Genomic DNA, 9,646 nt, shown 5'->3' on the forward strand with positions numbered 1-9,646 from the left:
AACCAAGCAGTCCCCGTTAAACCCAAAGGGTTTATTTTAAACGTTTAACTGTAAAATAGGGAACTTTTTTAAACTTAGAAGGAGGGATGGGCCATATGGCTTTTTTCGAGTAAACGTTAATCGGTTTTTACCCCAAAAAAAAAAAAAGTTTTAAAAACTCAGTTTTTTACTACAAAACCCAACTATATATATAGATAGTGTTATTTTTGAAAAAGTGCTTTTTTGGCCCCAAACACTATTTATTAAAGCCCCTAAATTTCACATCGGGCTATTTGGCCCCAACCCTTTTGAGAGGGGTTTTCCGCATTTAAAACAATTTTTACATTTTGAGTGCATCGGGGGACCAAAATTTTAAAAAGGGCTTATTCTATATTTCAAAAAGGTCATTTTCAACCTATTTGACTTGACTATAATGATGCATAAAAACCCCACGTTTCAATAGATCCAAAAGCCCCATATGGGAGAACCACCGCCCACACCCCGCAGGTTCGGAGTTCGAATCACGAAGATGTGTTTTTTTTTATATTTTGTATGTTTCTTCATTCCATTTAAATTTTTTTTGGGTGGTATTTAAAAATATATTTTAAACAAAGGGAAATTTTGATATAAAAAATTAAATTTTTAAAAATTAAGATATTCAGATAGAAAAAATTTTTAATTGGGGTAAAAAAAAAAACGAGTAGACTAAAATAAAACCCAATTTTTCCCCCAAGGGATTCAAAGGGAAAAATACACAAATAACCCTTTTTGGAAAAAGGGGAAAAATGGATTTTGAAGGGAAAAATTTCCTTTTTTAAATGTTTAAATTTTTTTTTATTTCATATGGTACCTATAATACATAATCCCTTCACAACGCCCGGGGGCCGGGCCCAAAGGACCCTGACGATCCATTTTGGTACCAGGGGAAAAACTATTAGGTGGAAAAAAACCATAGACCATACTGATAAGCGGTTATACAAGATGTACGAAAATCAGTTTGGATACGTTCTCCCCAAAGGGTATCGGCGGAAAATTCTTTATTACTTCCTTTTTGTTGCCGCGTTTAAAGGGGTCCTTGATATCCGAAACAGACAATGTCAGAAAAAAGGCAAAAACATTTTTGTCGTTTTGACCCCCTTTCACGTGGCCAAGACCCACAAAAAAACGGGGGGGTCTCAAAACTTGGAACACGGGGGGGGGTATGTATTTTGAGCGGGAGAAAGAGGTCCGTAAGGAAAAGGGGTTTTTTGCGGGCTCCCAAAAACTACTTCATTTATTTTTAATATAGGGGCCAAGAAAAAGCACGAATTTCAATGATCTTTTTAAAGTCCGTAAATGTGGCTGTACTGCAGGGGTTTTTTTTCAAAAACCTCTGCACAGTTGGGCAGTTGGGAAAAATTTTTTCCCCTTTCACTTTTAAAAATTGCCTTTTTCTTTTCCCAAAACAATTTTCCCCGGGGAAAATTATGTTGAAAGAAGACGACTTTTTTTAAGTAAAAAAAAGAAGGGTATTGGGGTCCCTATTTTTTTTGCGGTTGGGAAAGCCCGAATGGGAAGTTTATATCTGCAAATCTTTGAATACAAAAAATGTATTTTTTTTTACCCTCCAAAATATCCTATAATTTAAAAAAAATAAAGTCCTCTATCCACCATACAAAAATGGTTCCCCATCACCATACATAACCCGTCCTCTTTTACCATACATAAGTCCTCTATCTACCCCTACAAAACTGTCCCCTATTACCCAAAATAAAGTCCTCTATCTCCAACAAAACTGTCCTCTATCTCCATACGTAAAATCCTCTATCTACCCTTTCGTAAATATCCCCATTACCCTGAAAAAGGGCCTTATCTACCATACATAAAGTCCTCTTCTACCATACCAAAAACCTCTATCACCCTACATAAAGGGCCTCTATCTACCTTCGTAAATGTTCCCCTATCTTTTCCCTACATAACTGTCATCTATCTACAGTACCCTAATAAATGCCTCTTTTACCTTACATTGGGTATCCTCTATCTACCTACATAGAGATCTATCTACCATACATAAAAAATCCTTAACCTACCCTACGTAAAAAGCTTTTTTAAACCCTTTCATAACTGTCCTCTATCTTCCATACATAACGTTTCTATCTACCCAAAAATAACTGTCCTCTATCACCAAAACAAAAAGGGCCTCCATTACCATACTAAATATCCTTTCTACAAACATAACGTTTCCCCTTTTCTTTCCATACATAAATGTCCTCTATCTACCCTTTCATAACTGCCTCTATTACCCGACAAACCCGTCATCTTCTACCATACATAACTGTCCTCATTATACCATACATAGATATCCTCTATCTACCCTAAAAAAACTGTCTTATTTTCCCATACATATATATCTTATCTACCAACCCTAGACAACCTTTTTAAAATACCATACATAACTGTCCTCATCTACCATGATTAGTCATCTACTACCCTTTCTTAATGTCCTCTATCTCCCCGTTTAAATGTCCCTCTTTTACCATACATAACTGGCATTAAACTACCATGCCCTTACGGGCTCTATCTTTCCCTGCATTTAAAAATCCCTATTACCATGCTAACTGTCATCTATCTACCCTTTCATTACTTCCCCCTTTTCAACCCCTGCAAACGTCACATCTACCATACATAACTGTCATCTATTACCATGAATTACGGGCCCTCATTTCCATTTCATAAAAGTCCTCTATCTCCCCTTTCAAAACTGTCCCTATTTTTCCCTACAACTGTCCCTTTTTACCATACATAAAATATCCTTATATACCTAAAATTTAAAGTATTTATCTACCATACATAACTGTCAAATTTTTACCCTTGGGAAAAGTCCTCTTTCCATACAAAAATGTCCCCTATCTACCCTACTAACTGGCCCCTTTTTCTACCATGCCCTTTCTGTATGTATTACAAAGCCCTTTTGTCATATATCACCATGAAAAAACTCCCTATTACCAAAAAATAAAATGTCCTTATCACCATGCATAACTGTCCCACTAAACCCTACATAACTGTCTCTATCTACCATTTCCCTAGAATCCTATATAACCCTACCTAACTGTCATCTATCCCACCATACAAAAAATGTCCCTCATCTACCAAAACATAACTGTCTCTATTCCCTACAAATGTCCTCTATTACCAAACTAAAAAGTCCTCCTACTACCCTACATAAATGTTATCATCTACCATACATAGAAACCTCATTTACCTACATAGAATCTCTATCTACCCCCCAATCGATATCATCATTACCATAAAAATAGATATCCTTAAACCATGCATACTGTCTCTATCTACCAGCATAACTGTCATCTATTTACATTACCCTCAAAAGTCCTTTTATTACCAAAACATAAGTCCTCTATCTTCCCCCAAAATAATGTCCTCTATAACCTTTCATAAAGGGCCTATATTTCAATACATAACTGTCTTATTACCAACATAAATGTTTCCCCATCTAAAAAATTTGGAAACCTCTTTTATACCATACATTAAAATTTTCCTCTATCTACCATAAAAACTGTCCTCTATTCCCTAATTTAAATGTCTCTATCTACCATAAATAAATGCCTCTATCTAAATCCCTAAAAATCCTTTATCTACCATACATTTAAATGTCCTCTATCTACCTTATAAATGTCATTTTTATCTACCCTACATAAATGCCTTATTACCATCCCTTTAAATGTATCTATTTCCATCCCAAATGTCCCTATTTTCCATACCCTAAAAATTTATCTATTACCAAAAAAAACTGTCCCCTATCTTTCCATAATAACTGTCATCTATCTACATACATAAATTTTCCTAATCTTTCCCTACAAACTGTCCGTATTACCAAAATAGATATCCTCTTTTACCATTTCATAAAGGGCCTCATCTACCCTTTAAAAAACTGCCTCGATTACCATACATAAATATCCTCTATCTCCCCTACATAGATATCCCTATCTTTCATACAAACTGTCCTCTTTTCTACCATACAAAACTGTCCTCTATCTTCCCAAAATAAAAGTCCTCATCTTTCCCTTTCATAAGGGCAATTTTTATTTCCATAAAATAATGTCCTCTATCTACCATACATAATTTTTCCCCTAAACTACCCTACCTAAATGTCCTCTTCTACCCTACATAAATGTCCCATAATTATGTCATGCAAAATTCCCCGTTGATTGTTGAAATTAATTTAGTTAAACTGTTAAGATGGAAACTATTTTTGAAGTTGGTTAAATTTGGGAAAGGGCCCACAAATTGGGAATTTGGGAAAAATTTATTTTTGCGTAGGAAAGCCGGGGCAGTGACCCTTATAATTTCCCCCATGGTCTTGTGTCAGTACCCGTTTTTAAAAAATTTCAAAAGACTTTTTTTGCCCCCGATATCCCTTTTGGGCATTTTTGTCAACCAATTTTTAGGTTATTTAAAAAGAAACGTCAACAGTTTAGGCCCTTGGCATTTAAGGCCCAGTTCTGGGAAAGACAAAATTTGGGTTTTGGAAAATTCCCGATTTATTGTCTTTTGAAAAGTGCTGAAATATTTTTGTCCTTAGTATGATCTTGTGAAGCATCACATTTCTTTCATTTTAAAATTACAATATGTACTTTAAAAAGGGGTAGGGTTACCGATGGAAAACGGTTTACAGGGGGAGACCTGGTTCCTATCCCCTTTGTAAGATTTTTGGGTTTGTTTAAATGATATTTCATGGACTAAAGCACGGGGATTTTCCCCAAAACCCAAAGGGGGGCTCCTTATTTTTAAACCCTAGGTTTTACTGTGGACGAGTTTAAAAAATACCTGATGTGGTTTTTTCGCATTTTCTACAAGGACAGTCCAGGAGAAAAATTTTCGGTTCTAAATGGAAGGTTTATTTCCCAACGATTTTTTAGCGATAAAGAATCACGGAGGTGGTACCCTATGTGCCCAAATATTAATAAAAAAAATTTATGATCTATGAACAAGTGTTTTACATGTTAACCCTCGCCCTTTTCGTCAGAAAAATCTAAATGAAAAAAAAACATTAATTTTTTTTACTTTAAAAAAAAACAACGCATATCACAAACAAACTTATTTTAAAAACGAAAATTTTCCCCTTTGGGAATTTCTATTTTTATATTATTTTTAATTTCCCCCAAAATCATCCTGTTGTCAGGGTTTTTTGTTGGTTTTTTCCGGAAACAAGAAAGACGGGCTGGGCGTAATACTCTCAAAAAAGGGGACGTTTTGAAATGTTTTGTTTATCATAGTGTTTCCGGTTGCCCGTCTGGTCCCTAAACATCGTCACATCTCGACGTTTTCCAGCGTTTAAGGCGACCGATGGGGCATCGATTTTTTACCAGTGAAGGGAGGTCATAAATCGCTATCATCGTCAGTGGATAAAAAAGCGCTGTTTTAAAAGGGCCGTTGTGTCGCGTTGTATGATTAAAGGTATGGTCTACTCGCTACCATCGTCAGCGAAAAACACTGTTTAAAAGGCCCTGTTTTTGGTTTGCTTTTTCTGTTTTGATTTAAAGGTTTTGGTTTATACTCGCACATCGTCAACTTGTTTTGGTGTGTGAAATTGACCGTTAAAGTTTTCATCTTACAGACAGGAACCTAAACTAAGAAATTTACGCGTGGGATCAATAGATTCGCATCGGGAAATAGCCGATCGGTTCAACATCACAGTTAGTAGCGTCTCTAGGGCAAACGCATGTGTTATCGACGCTGTCATGGCTTTGATGAAAGAATTCATCGCCTGGCCATTTGGTAATAACCGTACATTATTCCTTTATGTATTGATTATTTTGGTGCTGTTATATATTTTGTTTAAGGACCTTTCCATTTGGACTTTACAGTATCATATACACTTTGACATATTCAGCTTAAAAATCTGCAACAAAACAACTCTTCTTTCCCCGAACCATCGTTGAGTGGAACAAGCTCCCAACCGCTGTTGTCTCCAGCACTACAAAATGTTCATTCAAAACTGCTCTCTCCAACATTTTTTGTCCAAAATTAATATAGATAGCCTCTTTTGGCCTCCTCCACTGATATTGTCTTCGGCTAGTTGAAGTTAATCAGGATCATCTAGGAGTAAAAAACAGAACTAGTAGACCTTTACTTACATACTCTTCTTGAATTCATAAAGTAAGTCACGATGGCACCACTATAGTCAGCTACCACGCTCTTGAAAGACTGTCTAGCCGAACAAAGCATTGCTTGTGCAAGATTTAATTTAGATATATATATATACTTAAGGGTATACAATAATGAACGAACGATGAGCCTTTAAAATACCATATTCAGTACTTACTTCAGTAAATCAGATTGATAAATAATCCGAAATGACAAATTCACACAATTTCTGTCAACTCAAAACATATGGCACGTTGCAAGTGCACACGGGCGACAACTCTTTCTGTTGGGTGCATTCGACTGGCACAATTAATACAACACGTACCTAGATTTACTTGTTCTCGGAAGCAAATGCATGTGTTTGCACACATATTATGAAGATTAAACTCTAAATAACAAGAGGAAATATGTCCATTAACTATTTTGTTTCCTGTCCGAGAAGATTTATCTTTTTCAATTTTGCCGCATGTGCATATTTTCTTTATTTCAAACATTTTTCGTTGTAAAAAGTCTTCTACTACATTTTTGTTTTTGACTATACAACAGAAGTAACAATATTGCTAACCAGACAATTTTTGCAAACTAGCATTCCCGGTTCTATCATTTAATAAGGATGACCTCTCCCGACTATTTAAATGGCAATTAACATACGTATGTATATGTTGACGTTACAACTCTCATTGAGTGAACGAAAGCGTGACCGATAGTTCTATAAGAAACAGCTAAAAAGTAAGACTGTGCAACACTAGTATTTACTTTCTAGTACAGGGACATATCACAGATTCATGTGGGCATGAATTTGAATTGTTTTAATAATGTAAGTAACAGGCGAATTAATAAATCATTTTAAATTATTAACCTGTTATGTTGTTTAGATTATGAGATCATTATGAAGCACGTAAACGCCAAGCCTCAGTTTTAAAAATATCTTGTTCATTTCCACAAGTACCTGTGGGAAATATCGACGATGTAGACTGCTCTGTTCGATGCACAGCTATCAGTGTTCGTAGAACGTACATGTACGACCATCGAAGTTTGACACTAAAGGAAACGGATCAAAATAGGCATTTGAAAATTGCTTTTGAATTGTTTACATTTTTAATATTCATGTCAAATGAAAAGAAATATGCGACTCTTTCATATGTATAATACTTTGTTGCTTATACGTAATGTTTTCTACTTATCTGAATTAAGTTCTTTCTAAATAGCACCCTTCGCACATATTTTATGTAAATAGTATATTGGTCTCGTAGACTACAGTTAATTCAGGAACAATGCCATAAAGTAAAAGGATTCCGAGGAGTTGTTAGGGCCATTTATGGCACCCACATACCAATTGCAGCTCAGAGTGAACACAAGGCCTCTTACCTCAACAGGAAAACGTACCAGTCCTTGGTGCTACAAGTAAGGGAAAGAAATTAAGCGGTACATGGCGGGTTGCTATGCGTATCGCTCCGCTAGTGTGTGCGTCCTACGTGTCTAAGAATATGTTCAGGTCAGCGAGATTACTGTGTATGGAAGATAGCATAAAATCACGTGACAACATCATCCATAATACTTTTTCCGATTCAGCCAGTCTCATGAATGAAGTTTGATCACGTGAGACATTTTACTACGAATTTTACTACACAAAACACGTATTTTGTACAAATCCGGGACAAATGAATATTTCCGAAATACGATCTGTTTTTTCATATATATATTGATGGCTGTTTTCCGCCATACCTCTTTAAATTTATACAATTCTTCAATTTTACTACAGATTATGATTTCACACCGATTCTTGGAAAGTTCCGTAACATTTTATTTTATACAAAAATACAAATCTCTACCTATTCCATGTTGGCTGTGCCTTGGATAACAAGTATGAATGAACAATGATTTTTTGGCTCACCAGGCACGAAGTACCAGTTAAGCTTATGGTATGGTGTGTTGTGCATTGTTCATCAACTTTTTCAATGCCTGTGAAAGAGTGCTATACAATTTCTTCAAATAAAATTTCATTTAGTCTTGGTGTATTTAAACCAAGGAGATTCAATAGAGGGAAATACTTGACAAGTAGTTTTATTGGGAATATTTCCCTATAATTTTGCAAATATCTAGGCGAGCAATACATGCCCTCTGAGCCTCTTCTTTTTAATATGGTTTGTGCAATAATAATAAGTGAATTATAGGCATATTTTTTGTTGAATGCAAATACAGGCAGTGGTTGATCATAAGATGGAATTCACGGAAGTATATGTTGGATGGCCAGGATCTGTACATGATGCGAGGATTTACGCCAACAGTAGTTTATATCTTAAAGCAGCTGAACTTTTTCCAACACAGAGCCACTTGGTTGGAGATGGGGCATATCCCCTATCAAAGTATGAGTATAATTAATGTTTTACACACTACTTGGAATTGATAGAGAAGGCACATAACAATGATGACTTTAAAAAGAATCAGACCATGGCATTCATAGTCAATGAAAACTAACTATAAAATGCTGCATGTCAAACATGTGATCATCTTTCCCCATACACTGGTCCATATTGTATGTAAGATGCTGCTAGCTGTAAACATCTTCTGTAGTCTCATAACTGTCGAGTAATCCATACATGTCAAAAATGTCCAAAATATACTGGGACCTTAACCCTGAAACACAAGGATGTAAAATGGTATACTCGTACTTGTCCTTTATATAAAGTTTGACCGAAAAGTTGTGAAGTGTTTGAATTAAATCAGTTATTTTCTATAGAATATATATATATATATATATATATATATATATGGAAAAATTAAAAAAATGACTCAGACAACATCTAACGTTTTCGTCCCGTCTAGGGAACTCTTCAGACTGTTTATTTTCAATTGCACCATGACGTCATAATGATCATGACGTCATAATAACAGTTACGTCATACAATACCAACAACTTACAACAATAACAACTTACATGTACATACAAATGAAAACTGTTTACGCACTATTCAGACTTGGTTTTAATAGCTTAATAAACTCTGACTCCTTTGATTCTCGTTTTATTGTATCAGAAGTATCCATCTTATAGAAAGGGAAAATTTTAAAATCACCATTACTACAATTATGAATATGCTTACTAACATTTAAAAATCTGAGATTATCCGAACGTATTTGTTGACGATGGACTGTCATTCTGGTTCTCAATTCATTACCAGTTTGTCCAATATAAAAATCACTACATTGAGAACAAATCATAGCATAAATAACATTACGGCTTTTACAATCTATATTTCTTTTAACATTAAAAGTGAAGCCATTTTTGAAATTGAAAGTGCTACCTTCCACAATAAGTTTACATGTACCGCAACGCGGTGTATTACATTTAGAAACCTTTGTGCATTTTAAATTATCATTGAACTTAGAACTTGTCAAAATATGACGTAGGTTTTTAGGTTGTCTTTTACTATTTATTAAAGTATACTTGTTTAAAACCTTACCCATTCTATCATTACTTTGCTTAAGTTCTTCACATTTATTGCGAATAATAGGAAATATATCA

The 9,646-nt window shown here is 35.0% G+C and overlaps 1 long non-coding RNA gene across 1 annotated transcript; it reads right to left on the bottom strand.

Annotated features, from left to right (window-relative positions):
* Positions 1-5,640: 5,640 nt before the first annotated feature.
* LOC117328722 lies at positions 5,641-8,223 on the bottom strand. Its single transcript, XR_004533029.1, has 3 exons — positions 7,492-8,223; positions 7,073-7,164; positions 5,641-6,075 (listed from the first exon to the last, which is right to left on the bottom strand). It is a non-coding gene; the product is annotated as an uncharacterized LOC117328722 (long non-coding RNA).
* Between the last annotated feature and the right edge of the window lie 1,423 nt (positions 8,224-9,646).

The sequence above is a fragment of the Pecten maximus genome, chromosome 6 (assembly GCF_902652985.1).
Source record: "Pecten maximus chromosome 6, xPecMax1.1, whole genome shotgun sequence".
Taxonomy (NCBI): Eukaryota; Metazoa; Mollusca; class Bivalvia; order Pectinida; family Pectinidae; genus Pecten; species Pecten maximus.